The sequence below is a fragment of the Excalfactoria chinensis genome, chromosome 14 (genome assembly GCF_039878825.1).
Source record: "Excalfactoria chinensis isolate bCotChi1 chromosome 14, bCotChi1.hap2, whole genome shotgun sequence".
Classification (NCBI taxonomy): Eukaryota; Metazoa; Chordata; class Aves; order Galliformes; family Phasianidae; genus Excalfactoria; species Excalfactoria chinensis.
Genome location: NC_092838.1, coordinates 10,265,836 through 10,284,484, shown reverse-complemented (window position 1 = coordinate 10,284,484; position 18,649 = coordinate 10,265,836). Strand labels below are relative to the sequence as shown.

At 52.5% G+C, this 18,649-nt stretch overlaps 1 long non-coding RNA gene across 2 annotated transcripts; it reads left to right on the top strand.

Moving 5' to 3' along the window:
* The first annotated feature begins 6,043 nt into the window (after positions 1-6,043).
* Positions 6,044-11,453, top strand: LOC140258822 (uncharacterized). Of its 2 annotated transcripts, none has more exons than XR_011905300.1 (3): positions 6,044-6,176; positions 10,140-10,167; positions 10,294-11,453. It is a non-coding gene; the product is annotated as an uncharacterized lncRNA (long non-coding RNA). The 2 variants fall into 2 exon arrangements; XR_011905299.1 differs by having other exon boundaries at positions 10,137-10,167.
* The last annotated feature ends 7,196 nt before the right edge of the window (positions 11,454-18,649 follow it).

Genomic DNA, 18,649 nt, shown 5'->3' with positions numbered 1-18,649 from the left:
ACGGGCAGCAAAGGGAGGGGGCTGGCAGCACGTCCCTTTTCTCAACGCTCGTTGTTCTCTTGCAGAGCACAAGGCTTTGTCATTACAGAAGGCCTTTGGTAGGGGCAGCAAATATATGGTGGGGTAGAAAGCTTTGTTTTTAGACTCACCAGAGAATACAAATGGGGTTTTTCCATGAGCTTTCCCTGAATGCATCCTTCTCAAAGCTCTGAGGGGTGGAAGTGAAGCACCCTACCAAAATGATAACCTGATTGCACACTGAGGTAACTCCATATGTCCCATACTGAGGACTTAAGGTGTTCAAAAGGCCAGTCTAAGAGGAACAAGATTCCACAAACAACAGCATGGGAATTGCCTAGAAGGGAGGAAGTCTGCCTTTCTTTTTGCTGTCAGCCATCTCTCTAGATACACACAGCAGCTGGCAAGAGATTGGTTTTTTGGCTTGTGGGCTTCTGCTCTGACATTTCGGCCCCTGTTCTCTTGCCACACAAGCAACAGGGACACTTGGCTTGTTCTGCTGCCATTGATCAGACCACAGGGAATGCCAGACTGGACCGTTTTCAGGTTGTTTTTGGCAATAAATGTGTTGCTGTGGGCTCCCAGTGTCTGCCTGTCGGGAGAAGGATGAGCCAAACCTCCAAAGTGCCAAAGGACTGTGTCACATGGGACAGAACATGGAGCCAGAGGAGTCCAAAAGCAAAGAGATGGAAGAAGAGGAAAGAAGAGGATGGGAGGAGTGATGAGGGAGCTGTGAAGGAGCAGCACCTCTTCTCTCACGGCAGCTGCAGCACTGGTTAATCAGTCACCAGCTCATAGCCCCAAGCTCCTGCCAGCTGCTTTCATCTCCCAATCAAAGGGAAAGATGCTGAGCACCCTGCTTGCCTGCACCAGCCTCTGGGCCCTGCTGAGGTCTCAGGTCATGTGTTACCTAAGGCACAGATAGCCCCAAAAGAAGAGGTAGCAGATGTTAGCTCGTGCCATATCTCTGCTGCCCATCCAGTGAATCCTCCTTGGTCACTGCTCTGCTCTCTGACTCTCCTGCCTCTGCCTTCCCTCCTTTTAACAGAACTATTTGCTGCTCTTAAACCAGTCTTCCAGAAAAAATCCCACTCCAGTTCCTCTTGCAACCTGATGAGGTAAAGAATAAAAAATGATTGTAGGAAAGAAGAAAGGAGCTGTTTTGGAAATGAATAGAGGCTGCTGGTCAGGCTGCCACCGAACAGACAAAGGCTTTCCAGCGTGTAGCTGCTTGTCTATGCAGGGAAATTAATTGGAACAGCTTTTCCAAATTAGTTGAATCTGATGATGATAAAAATAATAAAAACAAATAGTGGATTAAGTTAAATTAGGAAAAGGCAGCTTTATTCTGGAATAGGCGTGTCTGCATTCCAGCATATTTTACTCCACAATAGCAGCTCCGTGCAGCTCCTCTGTGCCGACAAGCCCCAACACCGACCCATGCATGCTCCCACTCCTGCTCACCCCTCCTGCAGCCCAAGCCTTCAGTCTCCCTCCCCCGGTGCCCTTTGCCAGCACTTCTCCAGCCCTGGCAGTCCCTCAGGCTTTGGCTGCCCATCCCTACAACAGCCATCCCCAGCATACATGTGACCCCGAGGTCCCCACTGCCTGTAGTGGCCTCCGTGCCAAACTCAGCATCGTTCCTACTTTTAAAACTCCATTTGGGCCTTTCCCTTAGCAGGCAGCCTCTGCTGCTTTGCCTGTCACCCTGAAAGCTGCCCCTCTTTGGCACAAGTCGTGTGCCTGCCTTCAGAACGCCTCCCAAACGACTGCACACACATGCAAAAATCCCTGATTTATTTTGGATGGGGAAAGATGAGAATTTGGCACATGCAACCAACAAGCGACCTCTCTGACCACACTGAGCTCACAGGGCCTGCCTGCTGGCTCCCATTTCGTTCCATGGGCTCAGAGGGGTGGGCAGCAGTGGCTCCAGTGGCTCTGGCAGTGTATAGCAGATGAGGATCTTGCTGTTTCTGTTAGAAGAAGGCCATAATTATAATCATCTTGACGTGTTTATCACTGTAAGCCCAGGCCCGTTATCTCCACGAGTCTGTTCTCAAACATGCAAAGCTGAGAGAACATGATTGCCTTTTATTAAAGCTGTGCACGAGGTATTCCTGCAGCTGCACTGTGTGTCAGAGGGTAAAAAATGTGTGGAGTGACTTTCCTCGCATTGTTAGCTGAGAGTAGCTGCTGGGTGCTGCGAGCCAGTTCCTACACAATGGGGCTTCAGCTATTATGGCTTATTTATGGGTCTGCATGTGTTTGTCCCGTCAAACCGTCACATAGAAAAGTCTCAAAGCCATTAAAAAATGCTTTGGTCGGTTTCCTTAAAACTTGCTTTGTTGCACAGCCTGATACTGAAGAGCTGCTGCTTGGCTGTGCTCACTGTGCCCTGATCCATGTGCTGCTCTGGCCCTCTGCTCTGGCCTTGCTCAGCAGAGCTGGGACTTCTGTTATCTGCAAGAAGGGCAATGTTGCTCTTGGAGCACATAGAGTTTAATGAGTTGCCCATCATCACTCAAACCCAGTCACTTCTGCCTGTTCATAGGCCTAGGTTGGAAGAGACCTTGAAGTTCATGCTTTGAGCTGTTTGCCGCACACCAGCTCAGGCTGCCCAGGGCCCCATACAACATGGCCTTGGGCATCTCCTGGGATGGGGCGTGTGGGTTTGCAACAGACTTGAAACATCGGCCTCATTCTCTGGTCAGTTATCTTAGACTGCCCTGAGCCCGTGCCCAGCTGGCCTCATCCCTCTGGATTTCCTTCTCCCCACTTGCTTATATCAGACAGTAAATTCTTGGTGAATTACTAGTTGTATTTATTGTTTGCTACACCAAAGGGCTCAGGCATCCTAGGCATGGGGTCTTTGACCAGCACGCAGAAGGGATCTTCTCTCTCCCAGAAGTTTTTATGATCTCAGGACAAAACAAGATAACTGGGTCTCGTCACAGAGCCCCAGACCGCAGTGTCAGCCAGCCTAGAAATAGTCCCGTCAGCAGCAGAAGAGCTAAAAATAAATCCAATGAGGTTTATTTTCAGACAGATTCTGCCAGAGTATGCTGTATCCATCTCCCTACCCCCCCAGCTCCCATCCCATCAGGGCCCCCCTTCCCACTGTCCCTGGGGACATACAGGTTACAGCAGCAGATGGCAGCTGTGGGGGACTGGTGACCTGTCAAACCGCCACCGGTCACTGCCTGAAAGCCCTCGCCAGCCCGGGGCCCTGTGTTTGTTTGTGTAAGGCAGCACAAGGACTGGGTCGGCTGGCAGCCTTCATCCCAGCGGCACTTGGGCTTCCCAGCGGGATCATGTTGTTGGTCCCTGGAGCCAGAGTGTGCCTGGCCCAGGCTTGTCCTGCCTGAGAAATGGGCTTCATGGCTCTGCTGCATGCGTGGGCCAACCGCAGGGCTGAGGATGGAGCTAGCTGTAGAGTAAGGCATTTTTCTCCTGCAGTCTTCATAATGCGACATCACAGAATCATAGAGTGGCCTGGGTTGAAAAGGACCACAAAGCTCATCTTGTTTCAACCCCCCTGCAATGTACAGGGTCGCCAGCCATCAGACCAGGCTGCCCAGAGCCACATCCATCCTGGCCTTGAATGCCTTCAGGGATGGAGCATCCACATGGGGATATGGGGCAGAAAGATAATGTGAAGTCAAAGCAGCACATTTCACATGTCAGGCCATGCAGCAAACCAAGCTTTAGAGAAAAAGCAATAACAACCCATCTGGTCAAATCCCTCTGCTCTTTGTTCCTGGTAGAGCATCACATGGAGGTGGCCCTGTCCTCTTTGTATCTTGTCTTGGTAGCTTGGTGAGCACGGGCATCTGATCCAGACATATGCCTGCCTCTGGGGATCCATCTCCCTCTGGGAGGCAAACTGTGGAGTGGAAGGGGAAAGTGGCAGTGAGAAAGAGTCATGGTGCAGGTGTAGGGCCATGAAACCACACTGCAAAGTATAATTACCAGGAGGTGGCTGTGGAATAGAATACAGTGACTGGGCTATGAGGAAAATGAGGAAGAACAATGCACTCAAGAGTTTGTAATTATTCCTGCAACAATAATGGGAAACTAATCTCCTGGATCAGGGTGCAAGTTTAATTCTCCCCCTGGCTCCCCTTCCCATCATTCAGCCGAGCACAATGGCACAGATGCAGCCCAGGATGCTCTTCCTTCCTGTGAGGAATGCCTGCCTGCGCTGGGTGCTGGTGCTCCTGGGACAAATCCCCTTATCCCTGGGCTACAGGAGGAGGTTCCCTTGCGGGCTGCTGTCTCATGTGCCAACATGGCCATATATATGTATATATATGGCTGCATATATGGCTGAAGTGAGAGTATCACATGGCTCTCTAGTGCACGATAGTTCAGGGTGCCATAGGTAGCAGCTCTGCCAAAGACGTATTCTAAGTTTACAGCAGGCAAAAAGCAGAAAGTGATGGTGTGTCATGACCAAGTTTGCTCAGCAAGGAGCTGGCAGTCCTGGCATTCACCACACCATAAGCCCTGAGGCAGCGCTGGAGCCAAGCTCAGCCTGCTCCCATTGCCTGTTCTGGATGTGGGAGCAAAGGGTGGGTGCTCTGTGGGGTGCAGAACAGCCCCAACCGTCCCACCCATGGCCAATGCAGAGTGTGGCACAACACGAGGGGCAGCCCTGGGGAAAAAAACCTTTTCCCATTGGAGCAGAATTGCTTTCATAGCTGCAGCCAGCACGTCCCCCGCCTTTCTGTCCATCGATTAATGAACTCCAGAGTTTGTATGGCTTTTTTCTGGGGGAAAGAAAAAAAAACAACAACAAGAAAAGCAGAGAAGAATGAAGAATGCAATCTTTACAAACACCCCCCCGGCCTCCGCGGGGTAGTGTGGGGCTGCAGCCCCGCTGCTCGCTTCCTCCCTGCACGCCCCCGCAGGCACCGGTGCTGGCCCGGCTCCCGCACACAGATGTAGGCTTCCCCCAGGCTGCTGCACCGTGCTGGGAAAGTTCAAACCTGCCGTGGTCCTTTCACAGCTTCCCCTGCCAATGGAGCATCCCCCGCATCCCTCGTCGTCCCCAGAGTGGGTGGGAAGCGCTCGTCCCCCACTCCGATTTTGCTGGGTAGGAAAGACCCCGGGTAAATAAACAGCAGCTGGTGGTGAAGTGCAGCTTGATGGCTTTTTCCCATTCCTCATATGGCTCCGTGATTGTGTCCAGGTGCGGGGAGCTGGGGCCAAAGGCTGAGCGATGGGACACTGGGATAGATTTGGCATCACTCCGCTTTAAAGCCGTTGGCTGAGGCAGGATGACTCCAGGCTGACCCTGCATACATACACTGAAAGGCAGCACCCTGTGGGGTGAGAGCATCGGGGCCTTGAGCCCATACTGCATCTGCAGCATAAGGGGAAGCAGTACTGGGGGAGCCCATGAACAGGTCCTGTCTGTGGTACCCTCTCCTCCCATTGATGACCATTTGAAGCAGACCCAGGGGGAGATGGTCCCCGTTGCATACAGATCTGCTGGAGCCAGTGATGACTCTTGGGCTCAGGGGAAAGTTGCTTTGGGATGGAAGAAGCCAAACGTAGTTTCACTTTGTGTTGTGTTTTCACTCATGTGAAGGTGGAAGGAGCCCAGGTCTCCCCAGATGTTCGTGTCCCATGGCTGCACAATGGCTTACCCTCCTCTCCCAGCTCTGGCATGGGAATTCCAGCTTCCCCACCCTGGGACATGAACCATCTCCCCCTGTGTGGCAGATCCAGACGACACCCAGCATGTCTCCAAGCCCAGGGGACACTTTGCTGCCCACACTCTGCACTGGCCCCAGTGATGACACAGCAATGAATCACAGTCTGGTACTGACAGCATCCCTCTCCATACCACACCTGCCACGCTTTGGTTCGCCCTTCCCCTGAACAAGTTTTCCCCCTTCTCTTTGAGAGCGGTTCTTTTCAGCTGCCCATGAAAGGCCCCTGTTCCCGGTGATGGATTGCACCTGATTTCAATATCAATGAGGGCGTGCTCTGCTCCTGCAGCTTCTAGCAGCTTGTTTAGCCCGGGTTTGTTAACAGGGTCGCCCTCCTCCTTTCCCTCGCTGCCTCCTCTTTCTCTGCACCGAGGGCAAAAGCTGTGGCTGATCTCATCCTCGGGAAGGAGTTCTCCTGCTGTGGGCTGGACAGTGCAGGTGATGGGTGTGGGATGCTCAGGGGCACTGAGGTTGGGTTTATTGAGGACTGTGGGATGGGGAAGGATGGTGGGTGCGGGGTCTCTGTGAGCCCTGATGTGTTGCCATGGTTCCTCCTTGCCCTCCTCTCATGTTAAAAAAAAGTGAAAGAGAAGAAAAAGTGAAGATCCCTTTTTCCTCCCCAGCCTTTTATCTCTCCCTCTAAGACTTGCTTTCAGTCCTCTGTCAAATGTGTCCATTGCTAAAGGAGCCAGAGGGTGCCATAAATTCAGGCAGCCAGAAGCAATGCCTCTTGCTCCCTCCTTGTCCAACAGGAGCCTTTGTTCCCACTGCTAGTGATTTATGGCCCTTGAGTTGGGGCTGCTCCCTACAGCACTGTCCCCCCTTGTCCCCAAGCTGCGGTGAAAGTACTGGGAAGAGGAGACTGGGGAATCCCATTGAAAAAGTGAGGAGCTGGGCTGGATGTTGTGTAGCCAGACTTGCTGCCCCATGGGCAGTGCCCAGCTCTGTCCCACTGCACCTGAAAACGTGCCTCTGTGCTGGGGCATGGTGCAGGAGGGTGAGTCACAGTCAGGGTTTTGTTCCTCCTTCTCACTTCCCTCCCTTGGATTTAGTTAAGCTTCGAGTCACGGATAAGAGGAAAAGGAAAACAGGGAGAGGGGAAGCGACACAAACTGTAAAAACAGTGAAGGAATCCTCCAGCTCCCTGGGGAGCTCAGGAATGGGAATGAGGGCCTACATTTTCCAACGGGAAGCACCAAGGGAAAAATAAACTCTCCAGATGAGCCGGAGAGGTGAGTCCCTCCAGACGGGGTCAAGATGCCTGGAGCTGCCAGATGGCTTTTCTTCCTCATCAGCCCCCAGCTTTGTCCTTCGAGGCCTGGGTTTGTATGTCCTGTGTCTTTGGATATGTCCATTTACCTCTGTGGAGGTGTTTGTGCTGTTGCCAGGTATGCACTGATGTAGCCTCTCTGGGTTCTATTGCTAGCATAGCAGCCCAGCCATCCTGTGCCAGCTCTCACTAGGACCTGAGTGGTAAAATCTGATCCTGATTGAGGTCATCCTTTTATTTCCTAGCGGGCAGCAGCTCACTCACACTGCACAGGGCAGCAGCATGGTTGATTGTGTTGCCTCAAAGCACTGCAGTGAAGCTCTGTGATAACAAGTGGTGTCATCAGGGCATAGGTCCTGCTGTCACATTGCCTCAGGGTCCCTGTGCAAGCAGTGGGGTGACCATCCCCAGCTGAGCTCCCTGGCTGAGTTCACCACTTTTCCCTGGCGTGCATGGTGGCTATGGGGACATGGGATCTGATCTTTGAGTTTGCTTATCCATCCTGCCCTTGTCTAACTGAGTCAAGCCTTATCCCCTGAGCTTCTCCTTTCATTTGCAGCTCTCAGAAGCAGGCAGGTCCCCACCACCAGGAGCAGAGCACCTGGAGGGCCTCATCCTTCTCACTTTGGTGAAGTCTGGTGGTGTGTGATGCGTGTGAGGATGAGGCACAGCACAGGGACTCTGATGTTCCTTGTAGCACTCCTGGGGTGGTGCTTAGAGGCAGTGAATTGAGGCAAAAGTCCAGGGAGATAAGTAAATTGTAATTGATCCCACAGGATCACAGTGTCCAGTGCAGCTGGCCCAGATGATACACTGAAGGGCTAAATGTGGATGTTCAACCCTTCTCCAAGAGGACTCCTGGTGCTGAGCTGAGCTCCTGTCTCCTCTGCTTTTCCCCAGGCTCAGACTTCTGCTGACATTTCTCTGTCGAGGTTGGGACTTAGCACACAGCTGGGCCAATGCCAAGCTCCCATTTTGGAGGGGAGCTTGGAGCCCCGTTCTGTGGCAGGGCCGCGGGGGCTGTTGGCAGCAAGGAGAGCAGCTGTGCAGTAAGACATGGTTGCATCATGGAGGTGGATCTAGGTGCGGCCCCACGGCGGGCTGTTCGTGCCTTGGGGCTACTCTTTGCTGTGGTGTCTGACAGCTGCTGGCAGGTAAGGGCTGGCCAGCAGGATCAGCGCTGTCTGAAACGCAAACCAGAAAAAGCTGCTGCAGGGTAGGGATGGGTGCCTGCTGGAGCCTTCTTGACAGCTGGATTTCCTTTGCTGCTGCCAGGTCCCCACCATGGGTCTCCCCACAGTCCCCATGCAGCTCCCAGAGTCGGCTTCTCCTCTGCAAAATGAAGGATTTGGGGTGTGGGAAGAGGGTGCCTCAGGTGGGTGAGAGGTGGGCTGTATGCTCCCTTTTCTTCTCTGGAAATTCCTCATGTGTGTGGGTTTTCCACCCAGTCTGCATGCCACAGCAAGGGATCCAGTTTGGGTAGCTCCTGCTCTCTTGTTCCAAACCACAGCAGAACTGCTGTGCCTATAGCCCAGGTTACACCACGCGTCCTCCCAGGGCTTTTGGCACGTTCTGGAAGTGAGTAAAACCAGGAGCTAGGCAGGGCATTGACATATACAGAGATACCCATCATATTTTCCCAGGCAGCTTTGTGGCGTGCGGGGCATGGGCATTGTGATTAATTAAATCGTGTCCCCATAGCAACAGGGTAGGAATTGGAGGAATTATGTATTTACTTTAAATTTCAGTGGCAGCCTTTTTACTGAGATGAAATGGGAGCCCCTCTCCCCGCACACACAGCTCTGGGGCAGCTTCTACTGCATTAGAGGGAAGAAAGGCTGCCTGTTTCTCAAGATGCCCTTTCCTATTCAATCTCCTTCTCCATGTTTTTATTCAGCTGTGTCTTACACCAGGCGTCAAACCAGCCCAAGACTATTATGTGTTGAAAGCTTTCCCTGTGGAGCAAGCTGCCTGGATCCGCCTGGTGTTTTCCAGTCCATCTCCCCAGTGAGACACTCAGACACGTTAAAACAGGCACGTTGCAACAGGGCCCAGAGAGAGGATGGAGGAAGGTTTGCCAGGCACAGAAAGGCTGCCTTCCCTCCCTCTCCATGGTACAAATGAGGAAGGCCATTACTTTTCCAGCTCCTAGTGCTGGGATTTTTTACCTGGTGTGATGGCCGATAGTGAGGGGACAAGTTGTCCCACTGGTGGCAGAGAGGCAGTGGGAACTGCATGGCGGGGCTCCAAGCAAGGGTGGGGACTTTACTGCTAATGTGAACTGAAGGGAGATCAGGCGAGGGATGCTCTTTTCTGGCAGCTCTGCTTCTCCCTCTCATCTGGCCCTACGTGTCCCTCCAGGCTTGGGAAGCAGGGGAACACTGGGGCACTTCTTTCCCAAGGGGAAATTTCCCCTTATCCTAGACTCACAGAGTTGCAAAGGTTGGGAAAGACCTCTAAGATCCCACATGCAACCCCAACCGATCCCACCATGCACACTGACCAGTAGCTGTGTCCACAGGTGCTACATCTCCATGGTTCTGGAACACCTCCAAGGATGGTGACCTTACTGTCCTGCCCTGGATGGCCAGGATGGTTTCCAAAGGGACATCACCCCATCCTGACATTGGGCTTTGTGGTTTCCTGGGCTCTTCAGAGCTCTGACAATTTCAATGCCATGCTGGCAACAACATTTATCCACTGTATGCATCTGAGAGTGGAGGCAAAAAGAGATGGGGCAGAAAAAGGGGGAACAGGAAAAAGGAGTTTTATGATTCTATGTGGCACAGAGGTGAGATTTAAGGGGATCTTCACCTTCACCCTGACCAGCTCCTTATTCCCTCATTGTGAAAACTGCCTGCAGAAGCTTGGCTGCAGAGCTGACATGTGAGGCTGAGTTCACCAAAAAATGTGCCCTTTTGTGGGGAAGCAACAATGTGCAAATTCAGGTCAAATGCAAATGCAGGGCTTCAGCCAAAACGAGCAAAGGAAATCATTTGGAAGATGTCGAAACATCTTGTTTCAACATTTTCTAGACAAAAGATTGATGGCTTCTTCATTACAAAATAGGTTGGTGTTTTTTTTCTTTATATATATATATATCTATATATATTTATTTTCTATTTCAGCAGCACTGCTGTAGAACGAGGAGTGAAAAAGGTGAGAAAGACCCCAAAAAAGGAACAGAACGTTGTGGTGTTGGTGGGAGGGATGTTTCCAGTTGAGCTGAGCTCTTCTTGACATCTGGCCAGTGTTTTCTCCCCCCTTTTTCTTTTTTTGGTACAGAGTGAGCAGAGAGACCCCATCCCGTGGAGCATCCCAGAGGACTGGAGTTGGAGTTTGCCCAGCAACCAGCCCCAAATGCTCTTTGGCTGTTGGGAAACCACTTTCTGTCCCTTTCGGTGCCTGATTTCAGGGCTGTGAATGGCTGCACCGTGCATCCCCACGCACCGGTTGCTGTCCCTTGGTCCCTCTGCTTTTCCAGCAGCCCAAGAGGGTGAAAGCATCCCTTTGTGCTGGAGGAACGCGGCCGTGTGCCCTGCCAGCCCTCCCGCCCCACGCCGCGCACCCAGCCCTAGATTAGCGCGGCTATCAGGACACATTTAGATATGGACCATTTCCTCCGCCGTCTCCAGCGCTGGGGGACGGAGTGTGGGAAAGCTCTTCCCAGGGCGCGGGGCCCTTCTCTCGCCCGCGTTCTTGCCCAATCCCTGCGCTGGGGCCGGTGGCTAATCGGATTCCCACTGCGCCGGGCGCGATGCAGCCGCAGCGTGTGACCCTCTGGGGGTGCGGCGTGGCTGTGGAGCCCTGTGGGAACCAGGGCGAGAAAAGCTCTGCCAGAAACGGGGAGATTTTTCAGGGTTCAGTGGTCAAGGTCTCTTCCAGCAGGCTGCTGTGTCTTGGGAGCTCGCATCCCACCTGTGATTTGTGCCCCCCCCCCAGCAGGGCAGCCTATGGAGCTGGTGGCGTTAACCCTTGGTGGTCTGGGTCATTGGAAATCAGTTTTAGAGGGGGCAGAAAAGCCTTTGGATGCAGCCTGGATGAGCACTTGTTGTTCTGTGGTGTCTGTGGCATGCAGGTGGTGTATCCTTGTGCTCCGGACAGGCAGAACTGGGTGCTATGTGGGAGCACCCTGCCAGATGGCATTGCTATCCCCTCCCTGTCACTGGAAGTAATAGGGAATACAGAGGTGACATGGCTTCTTCCCAGCTGACAGCACAATGGGGAGTTCTGGGTTTCTGTGCCATGCTGTTGGATGTGGACTGTTGCATGCTGTATGGATTGGAGCAGAATGCTGAGAGTGAGTGGTGCACGGATAGGTTATGGTGGGGACCGTGGCCCCAGAGACCCCTCCTGCATTCCCCAGAAGAGCCAAAGCACCAGGAGGAAACACCATGGCACTGCTCCCTGAGGAACTGGGACCACAGGGCTGCTGGATGCCCATGAAAGGGGGAAGTGAGAAGAGAAGCCGTGTCCCGTGGCTGAGAGATGTGAACACCCAGACTCTAATGCTGCTGTGTGTGGAAGAAGGACAGGAGCTGTCTTTGGAAGTGTATTCCTCACTCCTGGGGCATTTTGCAGCCAGTGAGCCATGCTGCTGGTGCTCATGCAAGGGAAACCCTGGGAAAGACCCCTGGGACTGGCTCGTGGGAACGGGCTGGCACAGACCCCCTGTGGGGCCATTTCCCAATGCCAGTGCCAATTCTGACACCTCCTTCTGGCACCCCGCTGTGCCCCCACTCTGCTCCCGTGCAGCCCACAGCCTCCTGCCAGCCTGGGGCTCCCGGCCCATGGCTGCAGCACGGGGAAGGGAGGATGGCAAACTTCACACCAGTGTGTCAGGCTCCCAGCACACCTCCCTCTCCTCCTGCCTTGGATGTTGTTGTGAACACATCAGTGGCAGTAAAGAGGTTAATGGGAGTGGGAGGAGGGAGAGGGGGGAGAGTGAAGCTGTTCCCATGAACTGGCTCCAAAGCTTTTACAGAAGTGGAGCATCTGGCCATGGGGCTCATTTGCCCTGGAGCAGATGGTCCTGTCCTCTGTCCCAGGCATGGGCGATGGGCTGTGGCTGATGCTGGGCCCAAATAACCTTTTGTCTCTTGGAGATTTCATAGAAGGCAGTGCTGAGCCCCATGGAGGAGGAGAGAGGGGCTGGGAAGAGATCCCAGGGAGAGCTCAGCAGTTCTCAGCCTAAATATGCTCTTGTAGGTGTTTTGTTTTTATTAAGTCTCCTAAGCTCAGTGTTGACCCCTTAACCCACAGCCCGGTGCTGGGCTCACAAGGTCCAAGTATGCCCTGAAGGCTACTTTGGGGCTGCCTTTCTCCATAGCAGGGAATTATACGTGCATTGGAAAGCATCCTAGCCAAGGGTGCCACAAAAAAAGAGACATATAATGTGATATTTCAGTGCGGTGAGCAGAGCAGAGCTTAGCTGCCTCCTGGATTTCCCAAGAGCTGCATGAGAAGTTCCCATGCCAGAAGCTGCTGGGCAAGGCTGGAGCACCATCCTGGAGCAGGACCTCAGCATCACACTCTACTTTGTTTTCTCTCTGTAGTAGCAGGTGTGACATCCATCTTTGGTATCTGGAGCACACTGCAATCAGCTGCCATGTGCTTTGGACCTGTCCCTGATGACAGGGTGGCCAGGGGAACAGTGAAGATGCTCTCAACCCGATGTCTCCTCCAGTTTGTGCAGGCCAGGCTCCACCTCCATCCATGCTGAAGAATAGGCCCCTTGCTTATCCCTCTCTGAAGACAGAGTAAATCTGCCTGATTCACCCCTATCTTGGCCTGCAATCTGCAGTGAAATAGCTCTGGGCCATCTCCTCTGCAGCTGTGACATAATTGCTGTTACCGGAGATTGGAGCAAAACCTCCCTTTGCTCTCCGTGCACTGCAGCCCTTTCTCAGTACTGCACCCTGTTCTGGAACAGCCCTCACCTTTTCCAAATTTCTACCCTAGGGCTGAGGACGTGAGGTCCTTTTCTTGGCTCTGCTTTGTCCTTCCTTCCATTGTACACCAATGCCTCTTCTCTTCTTGCTTCTTAAAGCAGTGACCCATCCCTGCCAATGCAGAATGTAATGATTTTTAAGGATATCCCATTGCTGGAGTTCTGAGGCTCCTCTAGGATTTGTCCTGAGCCCGTCCTGGAGACCTGCCCACAGAGGTGGGAGAAATGGCTGAGCCTGCCTCCAGGTGAGCCTCCATCATCCCACAGAAACTGTGACTTCCTCCATCCCTTTGCCAAGAATAAAGAGGACTGATGACATCTGCAACTTTGCCAACACGTTCCTTAGCCTTCTGGGTCTCCAAGCATCCAGGACAGCTGTAAGTTATTCTCAGAGAGCCTACATCCTCCTATCCCGCTGGATTTTCCTACCTTGGCTCCACCGCATCCCTAAGGGAGGACAGTGCTAGTTCAGATCTTCCTCTGGACGCCTGTTTACTGGAGCAGGGGAGCGGTTTTCCAGATGTTCTGGAGGGAAGTGGCTCCATCCAGGGACCTGCCCATTGAGCACTTTGTGTCCTCGCTAAGACATCTTTTCCTTGCATGGAGGATGCGTGTGTTCGGCAGCCGGCTTGGCTTGCATCAGCTTGGAACTGCTCCCAGACACCTTGGCCAGGGCTGCACGCTCGCACATGTCACGGCGGCTGCAGGCTGGTGGCCCCAGGGAGAGACTGGCCTCCTGTTCCCCATCTGCAGCACAGATCATTCTGCTCATCCTAGAGCATCCCTCCCAGATCAGGTCATCTTCCTAGTCAGCCATCCTGGATGGCACACACCCCTGTGGTGTCCCCCCCTGTCCCCAGCACACTCACTTTCACTATTTCCCACCAAACCCATCCTGCTGAACCACGTCAACTCGATGGAGGCAGCCCAGCAGAGTGCTGCTCTTCCTCAGTGCTGTAGAGAGGAGTGGCCTGGTTTGGAGAACTGAGAATAATAGAAGGAAATGCAACGAGTTGAAGTGCAGTAGGATGAGGGTATCTAGCTGCTAAAGACAACAGGGGAAAGTCAATGGCAAACAGCTGCAGTGCAGATGCTGAGCAGAAACAAAAGTCTCTCCGAGGGCGGGCTGCAACTAAGCAGCAAATGCAGCCTGGGATGAGCAAATTGTTTTATCACAGAGTGAGGAGATCATTTGTCACCTTAAACAAAACCAGTGTGCCACAAATGGGAAACTGCAAATTCTCAATGACAGTGTGCTGCAGTGCAGAGAAACCACAGATGATGCTGAGGAGTGGAGCCAGGACACTGAGACATGTGGAGGAAGCCCTGGGCAGGAGGAGAAATGCCTTGATCCAACTGCAGCCCCTGCTTAGGTTAGGTCAGTAAACAGCCCTATTTATTCTCAAGCACTTCAGTGTTTTATTGGGCCAGGGTATTAAATGTGATGAAAAGTCTGTCTGAACCCAGAACAGAGACTCAGCAGAGAGGAAGAAGGAATGGATCCGTGAGCATGAGAAGGCTGGAGATTAGTAACTGGTCATGGGCTGGGTGCTGCTGGTGAGGCAGTGCAAAGCCAGCACTGTCTTTATAGGGACTGAATGCAGTCAGGAGCTGTAGTACATCAAATATTTTAATGGGGAGGGGTGCTGGTTTCTTCAGGAGGAAGAAGCAAAGCAGGCTCCTCAGGCTTGTTGGTGCTCCTGACATCCTCCCACCCTGATGGGCAGGGGCACACCAGGCTCTGTGATGCTGGCAGCTCTGTGCCTTTCTCCAATGATCACTGAGTTTTCTGAGTTGTTTCTATTTCCCTAGAGCAGAACCAAGGATGAGAGGATGCACCCTCCTCCATCCATATTTTATACAGTGATCAGCAATCACCATCCATTCCTCGGTAGATTGTGTGTGTTTCTCCCTCTCCATCACCATGCTCTAGGCTTGGGGCTGCTTGCCAAGGGCTCAGAGCTTCCATGCATACCTGCTCTTCTACAGACATCTGAGCAGAGAAGAGATAGTGCTGGCAAACAGATGTCGAAAGCTCCTCGCTGGGGAGCGGTCCCTCTGGACACGTCGGGTCAGCCAGCAGTACCAGTGACTTTCTGCATTGTCCTAAAACTCCCAGCCTGAACCACACTGCGGGTTCCCACAGCTGCACTCACAAAGGAGACACAACGGGCTCCTCTGGGGACAAAACCTAATCTGAGAGATACCAGGCTGAGAAAGCTCTTCCTAAAAAAGACACAGTCAAAAGCTCTCGGATGCCCTGTGTCCGCTGATACCCGATCCGGCCGCCTGTGCTACCATTACCTCCAGGCAGGCTTTGTCCGCTGTGGCTCCCCTGAATGTCACACTTGTTCCCAAATACCAGAGGAGAACAATGCAGGGGCAACGCAAGGAAAAGCCTCCTCTGTCCCTCCCAGCCTGAGAGTAAATATCAAATGCCTGCGGTGAGGGGGAGGGAGGGGAGCAGTGAGCAGGGGGACAAAAAGGAAAGTCAGCAGTTGAGAAATGCCACAGTGAAACTGGGTCATGGCTATAGGGTGGCAGGTAGAATAGAACCCATATCTCTGTGTTGGGAGGCCTGGTGAGCAGCTCCTTCACACAAAGCCCCAGCATCCTCTGCCCCATGGGGCACGAGCTGGATGCAATATGGTTTTCCATCCCTATCTTCTCTCCCCACTGGTGGTGAAGTCAAGTCCTCTTCAGCCCCCTCCTTCCTGCACAGGGTTTCTTCCTCACTTAGCGTGTCCCTTTGTCCCTTGAAGGGAATGTGTGTCCAGCTGAAAGTGCCAACAGTCCTGTCCTATCCCGGATGGGGACATGGTCCTCCCACGTCCCTTTGCTCCCCAGAGCTCAGGCAGTGCAGGCAGGAGCCTGGCTCTATCAAAGGCTGTTGGAAATGCAAATAAACACTGCCATGAGTGCAGTGGTTATCAGCTGTGCATCCTCTTCCTTGTCTGAGCATAAAAGGGAAAATCATCTCAAAATATGCATTTCTGCCTGCACAGCTGTCCTTGCCCATAGACTGATGGAGGGGCTGGCAGGTCCATGGCTTGGACAGCCTGTCCAATGGGACAGGAAAATTGGATTTCTGACCCAAGACTCACAGATGCCAGAGGCTGTTTTCCCAGAGATTTTGCCAGGCTTTTCTGCAATCCTGTAATGAATCACTGGGATCATGGAAGGAGGCAAAGCAGCAAGAACAGAGGGCAGGTGAGCTTGAAAAACCAATTCAGCTGAGCCCAGAAGACCAACACAAAAAGTCTTATCTCAGATAAACTGGAGAAGTAAGGGCTGGGTTTGGGGTGTTTAGCTCTGAACTAGCACAGATGCTAGGAAAATACATCTGTTCTCATTTTGTCTGGTATATATAGCAGGGAAGGTTCAGAGGGATCTCATTTGGGTCTTATGCAGTGATGAGGTCCCAGGGATAAGGCTGGACACAGTGCCATGTTATATCCTTGGTGGACCATAATGGGAAGTTTGAGAAGTGACCCCACTGAGCAAGCCAAGGCAGTGCCGACTGCTGAAACTGCATTTTGGAGATGAATAGAGTCTCATGTGTTGCAAAAGTTGATGGAAGACTTCCTGCAAAGAGAGGACAACCCAGGAGCAGCCCCATCTGTTGCCAAATGGCCACACAGGGAGTGTGACCTTGTCCCATAAGATAACGAGATTTATTCTGCTCCTTTTGATAGGACATTGATTAAGTCTTCCATGCTAGTGAGGGCACCAGAGGTTCAAAGTGCCGAAGGGGCAGCATGGAGAAATGCAAGACAAGGCTCCTTTGGCTTTGCCCAGAGATTTATGGATGTTGTTTATCACAGTGCAGGACTGGTTATGAATATCCAACTGCCTGTGACCAGAAAGGCAGACTCCATCCAACCCGCCACATGGAGATGAACTCCAAACAAGCCTTGAGACCCCTGGCACATCGGGAACCCAAACAGAGCGCTCTGCCAGCATTGGGCCCTGCTCAGCTGGCTGCTGTCCCAGCGCTGTGCCTTGCACTGCTGGAGTGATGAGTTCTCTGTGTGACCAAGCTGGGGATCCCACCGAGCTGGGAGGGTGTCTGTCTGTTTGTCTGTCTGCTGCACTGACAAATGGCCAGGGCCAGTTTTGGTACTCATTCAAGAAAAATAGCTGTTTTCAGTGGATGCAGCCTCACATTCCTCATGCCTTTAGGATGAGATCTTCAGTTAGGGCAACCCAACAGGACATCACCAATGGAGCAGCATTATGCTGGCAGCGCTCCCTCAGAAATAAAGCACAGCTACAGGTACGACAGGAGCAGAGGAGCCCTTTGTGGGTGAAACTCGGTGCTGCAGGGAGATTTCAGCCCAATTTTGGGCTGTTAGCCTGGCCCACCTGTGTGCAGGAGGAGCACAGGGCCATGTGCGCTCGCGGCTGACTGCCTGCAGGAAGCTTCCCTGTGCTATTTTTGCCGTGCTGATCTCACTGCTCGGAGCAGCCTGCCCTTCTCCAGCTTCCTCTCCTTGATAGCTGCCTTTTGCCCCGTATTTCCTCATGCGTTGAGCCATCACCTTAAGACTCTTCTCATTTCTTGAGTTCTTGTTTATCTCCCGGAGCGGCACAAGACTCTGACGGGGCTTTGCCTTCCTGTCCTGCCTCATCAGTTCCTCTGTTTACCTACAACATAAATTAAGCTTTTGTTTTTTGTTTTCTAGGTTTTTTGGGTGTTTATTTTTTTTCCTTCTGTTTTATTTTGTTTTTAACCCAGAGCAATCACTTGGTACCAGAAGTCTTCTCTCTCCTTTCTCCTCATTTCTCCATGGTCCCCACTTCTTCTCCAGTTCTTACCACCTGCCAAGAGTCTTTCCTTTTGTCTTCACCACAGCCAACAAGCCCCAAGTGCATCCTATAGTCCCCACTGCCACTGACAGGGAGGTAAAGGTTTGATCCCAAGGGGACTCGGAGGGGAAATGAAAATCCCTTTGCTCCCCCACCTCCCTGCACTCCCCCATGACCCCTCTCCCCTCGGCGATCCCACACTGTTCCCTCACAAAACAAATTCTTCCTGGATTATATTTTAATATCTGCAAAGCCTCAAGTTTGAAAGAAAAACAAATGTGAAACCGGCTCTTGTATTTACTAGATGTGAAAAAAAGAGAAACTTCCTCCATGGTTCCTGAGAGCCCTCCTAGGAGCCCCATGAGCAGATTAGGGTGGGCAGAGCTGACAGCCACGCACTCCATCAGGCTGGGGATTGAGATGTCAGGAGTTCAAACCGAAAAGAGATGGGACAGGCACGCAGTGCAAGGGGAGAGTGTGGTAGTGGGCATCTCAGGAGCCTCTGTCCCCATGCTTTACTGATTTGTGCTCGTGGGGATGCACCAGGAGTACGGTCCTGGGGAACACCTGCCTGTGGTAGAGGCTGGAGTCTGGCTTTTGCATTTGCCCCAGTTTGGGCTTGGGGGAAAAGACAGCTTGTCTGTGCCCAGCCCTCAGACTGTTCCCTGCTTCACACAAGGGCTCTGTGCTTGTTCCAGAATAAAAGTCACAGTATTCTGACTGGACAAACCAGGAGAGCTCCTGTTAGGCTAAACTCCTTTTTCCAGCATAGGAAACAACTCACACACAGGTGGTTCCCAGCGGGGGATGGCTGCTCATTCCCTGTTTGGACAACACCTGAGATAAACCCAAAAGAAATGCCCTTGTCATTTTTAGGTGTGC